The sequence below is a fragment of the Scyliorhinus canicula genome, chromosome 6 (assembly GCF_902713615.1).
Source record: "Scyliorhinus canicula chromosome 6, sScyCan1.1, whole genome shotgun sequence".
Lineage (NCBI taxonomy): Eukaryota > Metazoa > Chordata > Chondrichthyes > Carcharhiniformes > Scyliorhinidae > Scyliorhinus > Scyliorhinus canicula.
In genome coordinates this window covers 95,791,035-95,808,172 of record NC_052151.1, presented here as the reverse complement: position 1 = coordinate 95,808,172, position 17,138 = coordinate 95,791,035, and the positions used below count along the sequence as shown (strand labels likewise).

The following is a 17,138-nucleotide window of genomic DNA, read 5'->3' as shown; positions in this document are numbered from 1 at the left end:
ACGGCCGAGGCACAACACGCCTTCACCCGTATTAGAGCAGACATAGCCAAGGTCGGGATGCATGCAGTAGATGAGACACTGCCCTTTCAAGTAGAAAGCGACGCTTCAGATGTCGCCCTCGCCGCCACTCTAAACCAGGCAGGCAGACCCGTGGCATTCTTTTCCCACGCCCTCCATGCCTCTGAAATTCGGCATTCGTCTGTTGAAAAGGAGGCCCAGGCAATCGTTGAAGTGGTGCGGCACTGGAGGCATTACCTGGCCGGCAGGAGATTCACTCTCCTCACTGACCAGCGGTCGGTAGCCTTCATGTTCAACAACACGCAGCGGGGCAAGATCAAAATGATAAAATCTTACGGTGGAGAATCGAGCTCTCCACCTATAATTACGAGATCTTGTATCGCCCCGGCAAGCTCAACGAGCCTCCAGACGCCCTCTCTCGAGGTACATGTGCCAGCGCACAAGCAGACCAGCTCCGTGCCCTGCACGACAGCCTTTGCCACCCGTGGGTCACTCGGCTGTACCACCTCATCAAAGGCCGCAATCTGCCCTACTCCGTCGAGGAAGTACGGACAGTCACCAGAGACTGCCAGGTCTGTGCGGAGTGCAAGCCACACTTCTACCGACCAGACTGCGCGCGCCTGGTTAAAGCGTCCCGCCCCTTTGAACGCCTCAGCGTGGATTTCAAAGGGCCCCTCCCCTCCACCAACCGCAACACATATATCCTCAGTGTGGTCGATGAATTCTCCAGGTTCCCCTTCGCCATCCCATGCCCCGATATGACGTCTGCCACCGTCATCAAGGCCCTCAACTCCATATTCACTCTGTTCGGTTTCCCCGACTACATCCACAGTGACAGGGATCCTCATTCATGAGCGATGAGCTGCGTCAGTTCCTGCTCAATAGGGGTATCGCCTCCAGCAGGACGACCAGCTACAACCCCCGGGGAAACGGGCAGGTAGAGAGGGAGAAGGGGACAGTTTGGAGGGCCGTCCAGCTGGCCCTACGGTCCAGAAACCTCCCAGCCACTCGCTGGCAGCAGGTCCTCCCGGATGCACTGCACTCCATCCGGTCGCTACTGTGCACCGCCACAAATAACACACCCCATAAATGTGTTTTTATCTTCCCTACGAAGTCCACATCCTCCGGGTGTCGCTCCCGACTTGGCTCGCAGCTCCAGGACTGGTTCTACTGCGTAGGCATGTCAGACTCCACAACGTGGACCCCTTGATGGACAGGTTACGCCTGCTCCATGCTAACCCCCAGTATGCCTACGTGGAGTTCTCCGACAGCCGCCAGGATACGGTCTCACTCAGGGTCCTGGCTCCCTTGGGTGCCACTCCCGCTTCCACACACTGGTTTAGCTCACCAGGCTAAATCGCTGGCTTTTAAAGCAGACCAAGCAGGCCAGCAGCACGGTTCGATTCCCGTACCAGCCTCCCCGGACAGGCGCCGGAATGTGGTGACTAGGAGCTTTTCACAGTAACTTCATTGAAGCCTACTCGTGACAATAAGCGATTTTCATTTTTCATTTTTAATTTCCCCACCCACGCGCCACCCTCCCCCCCCTGCGCTCCCAGCATCAGGCCCACCAGGTCCATACCTCCTTCCCCCGCCCACGCTGGAGGACGAGCAACATTTCAGCATGCTCCCGGAGTCATCCAGCTACTGACCAGCACCAACACCGCCAGCACCGACGTCATCGACATTGACAACGCCAGTGCCAACATCGCCACCACCGTTACCTCACTCCCAGCGAACCGTCAAAGCACCGGACAGACTTAACCTCTGACGGGCACCGGATTACAGGATGGACACATATACTTTTTTTCCCTCCCCTCTGTAAATAATTCACAATCCTGTATATAGTTCCATGCCACCCCCGCCGGACTCATTTTTAACAGGGGGTGAATGTGGTGATCCACTGTGTAATTGTGTGTGTGCCTGTATTAGGGAATGTACAGTAGTACCTATACTACAGGTTCGCAGGTAGCCCCTGACAGCTAGCTTCGCCCACAAGGAGCCGTATAAATATGCATGACTTCTCCTGATCAGCCATTCTACCAGCTGCAGTCGAAGGACTCACATCTAACTGTAATAAAGCCTCTATTGTACCAATTTGAGTCTTTAGTACGATTGATAGCGCATCAGGAAATGTTGTAAAACTGCAAGGAAAATGCAGTACTCAAAAGTACACCAAACAAGTTAACTTAACTGCATTATTTTCATTCGGGCTATTTGATCCTATTATTGCTACAACAGTCGAAGAATAATTTTTCAGTGAAAGATCAATCTTAATTTAAATTTTCATGCCACATGATAACAAAGTTTTGCTCATTGAAAATCTTCATCATTATTTATGTTGCATTTGCACACAATAGATACAGGTATAAAGCTAAGAAAAACACATCAGTAGCATAGCATTGGATAATGTTACATTGCAATTAACCTTCCTCACTGACTATTTACACAACACACTCTAAACCTGGTATAGCAGGACAATGTCAATGGCATGGGTTCAATTCCCGTAACAGCTATGTTACTTAATGAAGACCTGTCTCCTTACATTGCTCCATGCTTGACGTCCTCAAGGCGTTTAACCAATTGTCTTGAGGGAGATGACCATGATACTTTAATGATGTCCATGGACTGTAACAGTATCTGCTGCCTATATTTTAATTCGATTCACCTATCACCGCAGAGCTAATTGATTTACAGAATCACAGAATTGTTACAACGCAGTGCATTCCAGACCTTAACCACTCACAGCATGAAAAAGCTTTGCCTCATGTCATATTTGTTTCTTTTTCCAATTACTTTAAATCTGGGCCTCGTTCTCGATCCTTTCACAAGTGATTATATATTACTTCCCAATCCAACTATTTTTCAAATTCTCATACCTGTTTTCAATTTTTTAATGGCTTTGCCCCTCCCTAACTCCCTCTCTGCCAACCTTAAAATCCTCTGAGATAGACACTCTTCTTGACATCCCTCATTCTTCGTGGATCTCCTTTAATTCTGTCCTTGAAACCTACCTCATTAACCAAATAGGTTAACCATTTAGGTTACGTATCCTGGTATCTCCTTTAAAGTGCTGTGAGTTGTTTAACTGCATTAAGGATGTAACATAAATGCAAGTTGCCCTTGTTTTGGAGTCTTATATTATTTTCTTAATATCATTTTTCAATTGCCTAAACTCCTAAATATGCAGAATATTGGTGAGATGGTCAAGGAAAAGATTGCATCATCAGGCAATGCCAGATGGTGGGAAAACAGAGGTTCAGTCTTTGACCAAAAGCTCTACCCGACCTCGTCTCGTCTGTCTTCATTCCATTTCATTTTAACTGTCTTTTACCTTATATTTCTTTCTAGACTTCCTTTATATATATTTTTCCCCACTCACTCCTCAGGCCTCAGGGTCTGAGGCTGGCCCACCCACTCCAAGGCCCACCCGCCTCCTGCGAGTACTGCCCACATGCTCATGAGGCTGCCCATCCACCTGGTGATGTTGGCCCATCCACGCCAGACTTACCTCTCAGAGGGAAGTAAGGGACTGGAGTGTGCTCTGTTTCACGGAGAGTTGGCTCACTCCTGCCTCACAAACTGTGCCACACAACCTGACAGCTTCCCAATACTGGAAACCAGTCTGCATCCCACCCCAGGCAGAAGGTGCTTGATGAATTGTAAATAACAGTGAAACAGAACATTCAAAGGCCTTGTTCACCGTGGCCGGGGACTTCAACCAGGCCAACAGCAAGAGTGTACTGCTAAAGTTCCACCAACACATCTCCTGTCCCACCAGGGGAGCCAACATCCTCGTCCACTGCTACACAAACATCAAGGGTGCCTGCCGATCCATCCTCTAAGCGCACTTCAGAAAATCGGACAGTGCTTCTTCTCCTGGCATACAAGCAGAAACTTAAGCAGGAGAATCCGGTTAAGAAAGTCATGCAATGCTGGTCCAAGGCAACAGATGAGCTCCTATGCAACTGCTTCGAGTCAATGGACTGGCCCATATGCAAGAACTCAGCAGCCGACCTAAACGAGTAATGCCACCACCGTCAGACTTTACCAGCAAGTGTGTAGAAGATTGCTGCCAAAGAAGGTAGTATGTACGTTCCCCAACCGGAAACCATGGTTTAATTGGGAGATTCACTCCCTACTGAAGATCAGGGGAGAAATTCTCCGACCCTACGCAGGCCCGGGGCCGCCGAAAATCCCGCCCCCGCCATGGCAGAAATTCTCCGCCACCCGGGAATTGGCGGGGGCGGGAAACACCACCCGCCGATCGGCGAGCCCCCTGCGGTGATTCTCCAGCCCACGATGGGCCGAAGTCCCACTGCTGGGAGGCCTCTCCCACCGCTGTGGTTTGAACCACCTCTGGTGGTGGCGGGATCGGCGGCGTGAGCGGGCCCCCAGGGTCCTGGGGGGGGCACGGAGCGATCGGACCCTGGGGGGGTGCCCCCACGGTGGCCAGGCCCGCGATCGGGGCCCACCGATCGGCGGGCAGGCCAGTGCTGTGGGGGCACTCTTTTTCTTCTGCCGCCGCCACGGCCTCCACCATGGCGGAGGCGGAAGAGAATCCCCCAGCGCGCATGCGCCGGTGGTGATGTCAACGGCAGCTGACACACCGGCGCATGCGCGAACCAGCGAAGGCCTTTCGGCCAGCCCCGGCACCGGGCGGCGGGCGTCAAAGGCCTCTGGAGCCGGTTTGGGCACCAGTCGTGTGGTGCCAACCGCTCCGGCACGGGCCTAGCCCCTCAAAGTGAGGGCTTGGCCCCTAAAGGTGTGGAGAATTCCGCATTATTGGGGAGGCCTGACGCCAGAGTGATTGGCGCCACTCTGCTACGCCGGGGCCCCCCGCCCCGCCGGGTAGGGGAGAATCCTGCCCCAAGTCTGAGGAGTTCAAGACAGGCGACCCTGACCTATACGAGAAATACAGGTACGACCTCCACAAAGTCACCAGGGATGCCAAGAGACAATTCCAGACTGAACTAGAGTCACAGACTAATGACATGGACTCTTGTCGGTTGTGGCAAAGCTTAAACAACATAATGGCCGACAAAGCTATGCCAAGTAGAATCTCCAGCAGCAGCGCGCCCCTCTTGATCAACTCAATGCATTCTATTCTCGGTTCGAACAGGAAACCATCAAACCGCTGCCAACTGCCCCAGCAGCGTCGGACATACCTATACCTTCCGCCACAGCTTCTGAAGTCAGATCAACATTCTTGAAAGTGAACGCGCAGAAAGCAACGGGTTCCTGGTCACGCACTCAGATTCTGCACAGACCAACCGGTGAGTGTGTTCACGGACGTTTCATTCTCCCCCTACTCCGACCCGAAGTTCCCACCTGCTTCAAGAAGACCACCATCATACCAATGCCAGAGAAGAACCAGGCAACGTGCCTCAATAACTACCGTCCGGTGGCCCTGACTTAAGAAATAATGAAGTGCTTTGAGATGTTGGTCATGAGGCAGAACAACTCCATTTCCCAGAATGCCTTGTTCCACTGCAATCTGTATACCGCCACAATCGGGCTACAGCAGACACCATCTCCCTGGCCCTACACTCATCCCTGCAGCACTGAAGCATCAAGGACTCCAACGTCAGACTCTTATTCATTGACTACAGCTCCGCCTTCAACACCATAATCCCAGCCAAGCTCATAACAAAGCTCCAAAACCGAGGACTTGGCTCCTCCCTTTGCAACTGGATCTTGGATTTCCTGACCCACAGACCACAATCAGTAAGGATAAATAACAACACCTCCTCCACGATAGTCCTTCATACCGGGCATCACAAGGCTATGTACTTAGCCCCCTGCTATATTCCCTATGCACACACGACTGTGTGGCAAAATGTGGCTCCAACTCCATCTACCCGTTTGCTGATGACACGACCATTGTGGGCTGGATCTCGAATAACGATGAGTCAGAATACTCGAGGGAGATAGAGAACCTAGTGGAGTTGTGTAATGACAACAATCTCTCCCTCAACGTCGGCAAAACTAAGGAGCTGTTCATTGACTTCAGGAAGCAAAGTATTGTACATATCCCTGTCTGCATCAATGGTGCCGAGGTGGAGATGGTTGACAGCTTCAAATTCCTAGAGGTACACATCACCAACAATCTGTCCTGGTCCATCCACGTCGATGCTACCACCAAGAAAGCACAACAGCACCTATTATACTTCCTCAGGAAACTAAGGAAATTTGACATGTCCACATCAACTCTTACCAATTGTTGCAGATGCACCATAGAAAGCATCCTATGTGGCTGTATCACAGCCTGGAATGGCAACTGCTCAGCCGAAGACCGCAAGAAACTACAGAGTTGTGAACACCGCCCAGGCCATCATGCAAACCCGCCTCCCATCTATCGACACTGTCTACACCTCCCGCTGCCTTGGGAAAGCGGACAGCATAATCAAAGATCCCTCCCACCCCGGTTATTCTCTCTTGCAGCCTCTGCCATCTGGCACAAGATAAAAAAGTCTGAGAACACGCACTAACAAGTTCAAAAACAGCTTCTTCCCCGCTGTTACCAGATTCCTGAGTGACCCTCTTATGGACTGAACTGATTCTCCACACATCTTCTCTACTGAGTAGTACCACACTCCGTGTGCTCACCTGATGCATGTGTCTATGTATTTACATTGTGTATTTATGTATGTCCTATGTTTTTTCATGTATGGACCGATCTGTCTGGACTGTATGCAAAACAATACTTTTTACTGTACCTTGGTACATGTGACAATAAATCAAACTCAATCCAATTCACCCACTCCAAGGCCCACCCGCAATTCCGAGAACCGTCTACCTGCTATTGCCCACCCGCTCCAAGGACTGCCCATCTGCTCTGATTACCACTTGCCTGCCTCGAGGCCCCCCTGCCCACTCCGAGGCTTGCCCGTTCATTCCGAGGCCTGCCCACACACACTCCAAGGCCCCCTCATGGCACCTCTCTTCCACACAATCTTTGCTGTTGGCCGTGAGCTTTTCTACCCAGCAACAGCGAGATCGAAGAAATCAAATAGGTCAATCATAGCAAGATCTCTTGAAGCATCCAGTGCTCCAAGAGGCCTTGCTCTGATTGGCTTATTTGTTTACTGTAATTCTTTTTAAACTTTGCACATTTGAACTAACATTTGCCGGTCATGTATTGGTCACCAGTTTGACTGACCTGAGCTGGAGCGCCTTCACGCATCCCCAGAGATCAGTGGTCCCCAGTTTAGCAGCCTCTGCTTTAGGCTTTCCATAAAATACATGGTACAACTGGGCACAGTTTGCTGGATTCCTTTGTGTGCAAGTTCTCCTTCTGACTCCAACTCCTAGAAGGGGTTTGTCCATTATTTTGCTTACTGACCTCTTCCTATTATTGCTGTAGTTCGGAAGAGTGCTCTGAAATGTCACCTCATGCAGTCGCCTGTAAACTTTACCATCCCTGTAACAGGAGAGCGACTGTTTAATTGCTCGCCCACAGAATCAGTTTTGTTCCTTCATGTTGAATTTCCTTTCACTTCATTTACTTTTCCATTTCCTGAGGCTCACAAAGATAGGACTTTGATTTTGAAGTTTGATTGAGTGGAAACAAATATTTATCTCCAAGTGCAGGCATTCATCTGTATACATGTAGACATGTGCATCTCTTCAATGTCAGCTTACTGGCCTGAAATTGTATGCTGCATTGAACTTGATCCCAACACAAAGACAAATTTGCAATGGCAATCCTGCATAAGTAATCCTGATGAGCGATAACAGAAATGTTAGGTTGATCAGTGCAAGCTTGCAATGGAGTTGGTTGTCCTGCCTAAAAAGAAACACTTGATTCAAAACCTTAGTATCATCATTCAAGTTGTTTAGGAGATAAAGGAAGCTAACATAGATGTATATTATCATTGGTTTTTGATGCAATTCTGGGGAGCAAACTCTTTGAATCTAATTCACTTGTATTTATATGCAACCGAGTACAGCACATTTTGAATGAGAGCATTGTGTTTAGCACTATTAGGATACCTGGTGTTATCAGGTCCAAGGACATGAGAGCAATGACTTCTTGCCTCCGCACTTGGCCAGAGCTGGAATGCAATGATAAGAATTTTCTGTTTCCTTCCTTTTTATTAGTTTGTCACATTTTCAATACAGAACTAATGTTCTCCTTTTATTTGCATCGGCTGTTCTGCTTTGTAGTCTAAGCATCAGAATGCATAGAACCAGCTAATTACTTTTACTGGGCCAAAGCAGAGTGTGGAATCCGATGAGAGATGTCCGGATCAATTACTGCCAGAAAATTAGAAAAATCAGCAGGTTTATGCCACTGAATTGACATAAAAAAGTGTCATGGCTCTGGAATTTTCAAGGCCCTGTAGTAATCCTGTCCAACCAACCCCCCCAATCCCAACAGACAATAAAGATGTCAGGGGGAGGCCACCTGTTTTGTACTGTTGTGGGCATGGCTGATGGTAAATGCTAATTAGTTCAAATCCCAGAAGAACAAAGAAAAGTACAGCACAGGAACAGGCCCTTCGGCCCTCCAAGCCTGTGCCAACCATGCTGCCTGGCTAAACTAAAATCTTCTACACTTCCTGGGTCCGTATCCCTCTAGTCCCATCCTATTCATGGATTTGTCAAGATGCCCCTTAAATGTCACTATCGTTGATGCTTCCACCACCTCCACCGGCAGCGAGTTCCAGGCACTCACTACCCTCTGTGTAAAATATTTGCCTCGTACATCTCCTCTAAACCTTGCCCCTCGCACCTTAAACCTATGCCCCCTAGTAATTGAGCCCTCTACCCTGGGAAAAAGCCTCTGACTATCCATTCTGTCTATGCCCCTCATAATTTTGTAGACCTCAATCAGGTCACCCCTCAACCTCCGTTGTTCCAGTGAGAACAAACTGAGATAATTCAACTGCTCGACATGGCTAATACCCTCCATACCAGGCAACATCCTGGTAAATCTCTTTTTCACCCTCTCTAAAGCCTCCACATCCTTCTGGTAGTGTGGCGGCCAGAATTGAACACTATACTCAAAGTGTGGCCTAACTAAGGTTCTATACAGCTGCAACATGACTTGTCAATTCTTATACTCAATGCCTCGGCCAATGAAGGAAAGCATGCCGTATGCCTTCTTGACTACCTTCTCCACCTGTGTTGCCCCTTTCGGTGACCTGTGGGCCTGTACACCTAGATGTCTCTGACTGTCAATACTCTTGAGGGTTCTACCATTCACTGTATATTCCCTACCTGCATTTGACCTTCCAACATGCATTACCTCACATTTGTCTGGATTAAACTCCATCTGCCATCTCTCCGCCCAAGTCTCCAAACGATCTAAATCCTGCTGTATCCTCTGACAGTCCTCATCACTAGCCGCAATTCCACCAACCTTTGTGGCGTCAGCAAACTTACTAATCAGACCAGTTACATTTTCCTTCAAATCTTTTATATATACGACGAACAGCAAAGGTCCCAGCATTGATCCCTGCGGAACACCACTAGTCACAGCCCTCCAATTCGAAAAGCACCCTTCCATTGCTACTCTCTGCCTTCTATGACCTAGACAGTTCTGTATCCACCTTGCCAGCTTACCCCTGATCTTGTGTGACTTCACCTTTTTTACCAGTCTTCCATGAGGGACCTTGTCAAAGGCCTTACTGAAGTCCATATAGATAACATCCACTGCCATACCTGCATCAATCATCTTTGTGACCTCTTCAAACAACTCTGTCAAGTTATTGAGACACGATCTGCCCTTCACAAAACTGTGCTCAGGAAAACTTAACACAACTACCCTCAACCGTGCTTGCAATTTGTATAGTATGCAGAAAGGTTGGAAATCCAGAAATTATGTTCCAACTCCTTGTGATGATTTTATCGAAGTAAATGTTTATTAAGAAATAGAAAAAAAGAGTAAAATAGAAGTACACTTAAATAAGGAAATGGGCAAGATCTCAGAACTACTCACGGTGTGCTTCTCGGCATCGTCTCGGGAGGCGTCCCAGTGGCGTGATCTTCTGGTACCGCCGCTGTCAATGGGATTTCTCATTGGATCCACCACACAACTGGAAAACCTGCGGATGGGATGTGCCGTCGGCAGGACTGAAAGATCCCGCTGGCATGAACAGCAAGAAGGTTTCGCCCAATCTCTCTCCCCATTACCACTACTTGAAACAAATTCAAATATCTTGATTTAACTACCTTCAGAGCTATCTTTCCCCAATCTGTTCATTGATTTTAAGATCAATAAAAATTCAGTAACTGTTACCACACAGTGCCTTCACATCTGTTGGGGCTGCTTCTGGCTTCCTTCACATACTGCTCCCTGGGAGATAAAAAGTCATTCCTGCTGTTGGCTCAGATCTAAAAAGATTCTCCTCCATAGGTTTCAGTATCTCCATTAAAATGTTTTTCTCTTTGATCTCTCACTTATCTTACCTAATTTCTTTCTAACTGCACTCTCCCTAAATTAATAATCTTTAACTCTTTAGTTTAACTTTTAGAATTTAAGGGAAAAGTAAACTCCCTTCACCAATGTTCCCTCTGACACTTTTCCTTCATACCTTGCATATCTTATCCTTTGAATCCTTACAACCTATTCAGATCTATTCATGTTCTGTGCCCATTCTTACGAAACATCTGTTTGCAGTGTTGCTCGGCTTATTCACATTTCAAATGCATTAGTTATGTTCACACAGGCACTCTTCTCCTGCCTTAATTATCTTACTCATACATTTCAACAGTTTAAAATATATGAGCAGAATATAACCAACAGAAAATATTCCCATTTCTTGTATTTCCCCAATATATTATCATGACAGTATAAAGTCACACCGCTGGCACCTGTGAGCAAATATGGGCCAGAATCTATATTTGTCACCTACTTTCCCTAAATCCTTTAATGGAGTTGAAAAAGCATGGAGCCCCTACCCCTGGCTCAACTCCCTCTTGCTTTCAGGGTGGAGGGGTTACAGTTTACGGCAGATAGATTTCCGCTGAGGTGAAGCCCCCTGGAAATTTCAAGTGAATCACATGATATGACATACCCATGACCTATTTCTATTGCACTACTGCCAGGGTAACAGGCTCAGGCAAGATTGCAGTCAACCACACTCCAGTAAGTTAAAATTGGCTATTGTGATTGCGGGAGTTAAATGGTTAAGATGATTAACCAGGAGGCTGAAGCTAAATATTCACTCATGGATGATACACTGCTGACCTTATTCGCAAGGTTAATTAGTGTATTATGAAAAGGATATTCAATGTTTGTATTCACATGGTAATGCAATCAGAAACCAATACACTGTATTATTATATCTGCGATGGTACTGACACTTAGGGCAGCTGTAAAAACATCAAGATACGTCTGAAATATGAACTTAATAAATTTGAGACTAGGCAAAAAATTTTAACCTACAGAAAGAACAATAATAAATAGCATAATAAGCAGGATTTTTAAAAATTACAATATACGAATGAATAACAAATACATTCAATTAAAATTCAATTATTTCAACATGTTCCTAAACCAACCTCTGTTGTCAGGAAAAGACATCAGAGAGTAGAAATGATCGTGAATAATGCTATTTATTGTACACATGTTTAATGCACCGTATCAGATTTCTCTCTCCGCTATTTTTAACAAGGATATTAAACCAATTTTTGTATACAGCATTGATTTGAACAGCATTTCAGTTAATACTTACTCTCCCCTTCTTTCAGCATACTAAATAAACTGCTCTGAGTCTGTCTCGGTTCTATTTGTTATGGAGTTGCAGTGGATGGGTCCCTGCCTCTGAGGCAGAAGCTTGAAGATTCGAGTCCCGCCCCAGGACTTGTTGGGAAGAAGTATTCATGATGTGGCCATACAGGTTGATAAGCAACCAGCTCATCCTTCGATCACACACATGGCAGGCAGTCAGGGCAGGAGAGATTCTTGATGCAGAGTGCGATACCTCAAGCTATAATCGCTTGTTTTGCTCCGAAACAGAGAAAGAGAGATGCCTACAATGCCTTGGGGACATGGCTAATTACAGATGCACAAATATGGAGTTTTTCCACCACACAGTAGACAATGAATTTCCAAATGGGAACTCAGCGACATTTTGCTTTTGGAAAAAAAGAAAGGCCACTGGAGGGATCTCAGGCTGCCCAGGCAACACAACATCCATTAATCAGTATCCCCACGCTGGAACACACACTAGAACAGCACATGCTTACGGAACCTTTCTTTTACTTACAGTTTATTCCCATCACAGAGAACTGCATTACCAGCGGTCAAAGTTGTGTTCTCCATTGACCTTCAAGTAACACATTCCAGGCTGCCAACAAGAACATCACTAATATTAGCCTGGCCGCTGCATCGATGCACTGCTTGCTACAGCAAGCAAATTTATTTCCTCCCGCACCGAGAAGTGGCTGCAGGAGAGGGCACTAAATCTTACAGAGCAGAACAATTGCCACAGATAGGAGTCAGTTTGCACTCACGTGGTCATATATGCAACATTGCTCAGTGTTCATGGCTACAATCAACAGGACAGGATTCTTCATACACAGCCCATTTGTGGCTAGGAGTATTGCATTATGTGGATTGATATTCACTGAAATCCTGCATACCCTACGGGCATATGCTCTAAACCCTACAAACTGATGACATCCCCACCTCTCGGCTGCGCACCTCCTGGCTGGCAACAAACATCACCTTAGCCTGATACCTGATCTGAGATGTGAAGTCCAAGGTTTCAACCTTGCATTGAATATCTAGACAACCTTCGGCTGCTTCAGGATGAAGCAGCGAAGCTGTGGCCAGCTCTATAAGTGGAACGTGAGGAACAACTCAAGTTGTGACTCTGGCCATCTAAGACCATCATTCATATTGTGAACTTCTGCCCTGAGATATCCTGACAGCACACTGCATCAATTGATGTTGTTGAGTAGATTTGTAACCTTGTCATTGGATTATAACCCAATCATACGGAAAATATGTACTCTCCCAGCAGCTGTCATAAAAATCTTAATTTTAAAGCAGAGCACCACCCCAGAATTCTTTGGTAAAAATATGTAAGTTTCCAGGTGGTCTGTGGAGGTCAAGGACACAATGCAGCGGCCTTTTTGTGCCTGACTTGGTGTCGGGTTGAGGCTGTTGAATCTTGTGAGATGCCTCTCACAAGATTCGCGATGCTCGAAACATCAAAGAACAAAGAAAAGTACAGCACAGGAACAGGCCCTTCGGCCCTCCAAGTCTGTGCCGACCATGCTGCCCGTCGAAACTAAAATCTTCTCCACTTCCTGGGTCCGTATCCCTTTATTCCCATCCTATTCATGTATTTGTCAAGATGCCCCTTAAATGTCACTATCGTCCCTGCTTAAATCGCTGGCTTTTAAAGCAGACCAAGGCAGGCCAGCAGCACGGTTCGATTCCCGGACCAGCCTCCCCAGACAGGCACCGGAATGTGGCGACTAGGGGCTTTTCACAGTAACTTCATTGAAGCCTACTCGTGACAATAAGCGATTTTCATTTTTTTCATTTCCTCCGGCAGCAAGTTCCAGGCACACACTACCCTCTGTGTAAAAAAACTTGCCTCGTATATCTCCTTTAAGCCTTGCCTCTCAAACATTAAACCTATGCCCCCTAGTAATTGACCCCTCTACCCTGGGAAAAAGCCTCTGACTATCCACTCTGTCTATGCCCCTCATAAATTTGTTGACCTCTATCAGGTCGTGCCTCAACCTCCGTCGTTCCAGTAAGTTTATTCAACCTCTCCTCATAGCTAATACCCTCCATACCAGGCAACGTCCTGGTAAATCTCTTCTGCACCCTCTCTAAAGCCTCCACATCCTTCTGGTAGTGTGGCGACCAGAATTGAACACTACACTCCAAGTGTGGCCTAACTAAGGTTCTATACAGCTGCAACAAGACTTCCCAGTTTTTATACTCAATGCCTTCTTGACTACCTTCTCCACCTGTGTTGCCACTTTCAGTGACCTGTGGACCTGTACACCTAGATGTACTCTTGAGGGTTCTACCATTCACTGTATTTTCCCTCCCTGCATTAGACCTTCCAAAATGCATTACCTCACATTTGTCCGGATTAAACTCCATCTGTCATTTCTCCTCCCAAGTTGATGCACGATCAATTGCACAAAGACGAGAGTTGGATACAACCGAGGCTTTATTGCTCTAAGATGTGTGGCCTCCTAAAGCAGCTGGCGAAATGGCTGTCGCATGGAGGACACACATATTTATACTCCGCCTACTGGGCGGAGCCAACAAGCAGGGACTACCAATGTACCTGTAGTACAGGTCCTACCATACATCACCTAATAGAGGTGCAACAGTGGTTTACCACACACGTCTCCAAACAATCTAAATCCTGCTGTATCCTCTGACAGTCCTCATCGCTAGCCGCAATTCCACCAACCTTTGTGTCGTCTGCAAACTTACTAATCAGACCAGTTACATTTTCCTCCAAATCATTTATATATACTACGAATAGCAAAGGTCCCAGCACTGATCCCTGCGGAACACCACTATTCACAGCCCTCCAATTAGAAAAGGACCCTTCCATTGCTACTCTCTGCCTCCTATGACCTAGCCAGTTCTGTATCCATCTTGCCAGCTCACCTCTGATCCCGTGTGACTTCACCTTTTGTACCAGTCAACGGAATCTCGCAAGATGTCACAATCTGGCTCTCACCCTCGCTGGGCAAGATCCAGATTAGAATACTTAAATGAACCATCAGACTCACTTAAATGTGACAGCGCCGGATTCTCCCGGCACCTGGAAATTAATGGTCTCACCTGGCAGACCTTACAGGGTGCCATGTAGTACTGGTCCACACAAATGTGGACCAGGCGTAATGACACCCGTGGGGTCTCCCAGGCCATTAGAGACCCCCAGGTGGTCAGCCTCTGGGAAGGGTGGTCCCCTGGCACTCCAGCTGGCACTCGGGAATTTTGACACTGCCAACCTGACACATTAGCAGTTCCAAGGTGCCGGAGTGGCAGTATCAAGGTGCCCTGGTAACAGGTTTCCCTTGCCGGGGGTCTGGCTCGGAGATGCCTTGCCCTTAAGGGGTGGAATGAGAGGGGGGGTTAAAGGATCATATAAGAGGTTAGTTGGGTGCAGTAATGGGGGGAGTGGGGGGGGGGGGGGTGGTTCGGAGGCCACTGTGGGATTGCTGAGTGGGGCTTAAAAGATCGGGCGGCTTGGAAATACGTGGAAACCTGGAAATTATGTACTTTTGGCCTCGTTGCAGCTTTCCCTGCCGAGGCAATAAAAGGCAAAGTGCCGTTGCATAGTATGGTCTTCTTGTTCTTCTTGGAACAACTCATATAAGCATCTTGAGGCCCATTCCTCCACCACAACAGTTATTAAACTAATCCAAGTCTTTCTATTCAAGCTTTGGGCATGTGGTGAACCACTATGCACCTGTATTAGGGGATGTACGGTAGGACCTGCACTACAGGTTCGCCGGTAGCCCCTGCCGGCTGGCTCCGCCCACAAGGAGCTGTATAAATATGCGTGTCCTCCATTGATCTGCTATTTCGCCAGCTGCAGTAGGAGGCCACGTATCTGACTGTAATAAAGCCACAGTTGTACCAATCTGAGTCTTTCGTGCAATTGATCGTGCATCATGGCATAACTGTGAAATAAAAAACATGATCCAATCAGTTCCAGAATATTCAAATGACACCAAAGAACCTTAACCAGCACACATAGCAAAAGAAGTGTAATGATAAAATTCATCTCAGTTTTGATCTGAGCGTCCAATATATCTTCCTGTGATCCTCTGGACGCTACTTGAGGATCAGTGTAGCAAGAGGTGATGGAAGAAGAATAATACAAGAACTATTTTATCCCAGGTCATGTCTGGATTGAACCTGCAGCAAGTGACTTCTCACTTGCTGCTTAATTGGTTTCCCGGCCCTGTTGTCTTCATAGATATGTGGACAGAGAGCTCACATCCTGACAGATGTCTTGACACCCTGGGCTAGTGCGCAGTCAATTCCAGCCCCACTTGACCTGGAGTCACAACACAGGTAATTTATATTTTATTTAAAATACCCGAGGTCCTTGGTTGAGCTCAACAAACTGCGGTTACCAGGGGCGGAATTCTCCGACCCCCCCGGGGCCGGCATCAATCCCGCCCTCGCCGTGTCCCGAATTCTCCGTGTCCCGAGATTCGGCGGGGGAGGGAATCGCAGCTGTCGGCGGGCCCCCTGCGGCGATTCTCCGGCCCGCGATGGGCCGAAGTCCCGCCGCTGACAGGCCTTTCCCGCCGGCATGGTTTAAACCACCTCTGGTACCAGCGGGATTGGCTGCGCGGGCGGGCCGCCGGGGTCCTGGGGGGGGGGGGGGGGCGCAGGGCGATCTGACCCCGTGGTGGACTGGCCCGCGATCGGGACCCACCGATCGGCGGGCGGGCCTGTGCTGTGGGGGCACTCTTTTTCTTCCGCCCCGCCATGGCCTTCACCATGGCGGGGGCAGAAGAGACCCCCCTCCCCTGCGCATGCGCCGGTATGACATCAGCATCCGCTGACGCTCCGGCGCATGCGCGGACTTCCGCCGGCCGACGAAGGCCTTTCGGCCCCGGCTGGCGGGGTGACAAAGGCCGTTCACGCCGGCCGGCGGAGCGGGAATCACTCCGGCGCGGGCCTAGCCCCTAAAGGTGCGGACGATTCTGCACCTTTGGGGAGGCCCAACGGCGGAGTTGTTCACGCCACTCCGTCCCGCCGGGACCCCCCCCCCCCCCCCGCCACCCCGCCGGGTAGGGGAGAATCCCGGCCCAGGTGCGTAACTTGAACACAAATAACCTTTTATTATGTACAGTATTACAATTGAACTGACAGGAAATGTAACTCTCATTAGCCCCACGAGGACCACGGGGAAACCATCATTGGTCTTCCCGTGGGACCTGTGGAGTACGACCTTCCCAGTTAGGGGTGGAGGCCACCCACCTGGGGCTCATTATGTACTAATATAAAAGCTGGCCCAAAAGGGACTAGGCAGACTAGTCCTGCCAACAAGGATTGTACTGGGAATAAGATACTTGCTTTACGCAGAACTCTGTACACAGTTAAAATAAATTAATGTTCAATTTTCACCTGCTTCCTCAAGTTACTAAAGTAACTGATTATC

The 17,138-nt window shown here is 48.2% G+C and overlaps 1 protein-coding gene across 1 annotated transcript in view; it reads right to left on the bottom strand.

Annotated features, from left to right (window-relative positions):
• The window catches only part of LOC119967323 (synaptotagmin-like protein 2), a 572,979-nt gene extending 561,053 nt beyond the window's left edge, over positions 1-11,926 (bottom strand). Inside the window, exon 1 of the mRNA XM_038799699.1 lies at positions 11,703-11,926. The gene's annotated coding sequence lies outside the window, so the exon portion shown is untranslated. The remainder of the gene's footprint in view (positions 1-11,702) is intronic.
• Between the last annotated feature and the right edge of the window lie 5,212 nt (positions 11,927-17,138).